The sequence below is a fragment of the Calidris pugnax genome, unplaced genomic scaffold (assembly GCF_001431845.1).
Source record: "Calidris pugnax isolate Ruff unplaced genomic scaffold, ASM143184v1 scaffold81, whole genome shotgun sequence".
Lineage (NCBI taxonomy): Eukaryota > Metazoa > Chordata > Aves > Charadriiformes > Scolopacidae > Calidris > Calidris pugnax.
In genome coordinates, this window is record NW_015090880.1 from 10,962,714 (window position 1) to 10,963,650 (window position 937).

The following is a 937-nucleotide window of genomic DNA, read 5'->3' on the forward strand; positions in this document are numbered from 1 at the left end:
CCGGCGCCGCTCGGCCGCTCCGGGGCTCTCTGCGCCGCGGCACCGGGCGGCGGCGGAGGCAGCGACCGGCCGCACCGCCCCCCGAGCCCCATTGGATGCGCCGCCCGCCCGCGGCTTGACGGGACTTGCAGTCCCGCCGCACCGGCACCGGGGCGAGGCGAGGACGGGAGGAGCAGAGGGCGCGTCGCTGGGCACCAAGGGATACAGGCGAACGGGGCGTCACCGGGGGATACCGGGCGCCAGGGGACACTAGGGGATAGGGCACGCTGCGGGGACACCGGGCGTTAGGGGGCACCGGGGGACACCGAGCACGAGAGGACCGGGACTGGCGGTGCAGCCTGCAGCGGGGGACACCGGGCGATGTGGCACGGGGACTCACAGTGCTGGGACACCAGGCGACGGGGTGTACCAGGGGGCACCCGGCATGTGTAGTCCCGCGGTATCAGTACTGCCACACGCTGGGACGTGCCGTCCCGCAGCACCGGGGGACACCACGGGACACCGGGCAGTGTGACAGTGGGACTGCACCGGGGGACACCAGGTGACAGGGTGCAGACAACAGCAGAGCACACCGAGAAGCAGTAGGCACCGGGGGGGCACACAGTGTCCCCCTGCTACTGCTGTAGGGTGCCCCTGGCAGCAGAGTGTACCAAGAAACACCTGGCACGAAGGGACATCAGGTGACAGCCAGCCCCGAGGAACACCGGGGGCACTCTGTGAGCAGCCAGAGCCCGGAAGGGACAGGGATCCAGGGGGACAGGGAGCTGTAGGGTGCATGGGGTGCCCCAGCACACTAAGGGACGTGGGGCAAGAGGGCACCCGGGGCATCATGGTGCTGGTGCCTTGTGGGGGCTTCACCAGGGAGAGCAGGAAGCAGAGGCGAGGGAAGTTCAGAGAGTTTAATGAGCGCAGGACAAACCCCAACCCCCACCCCGAC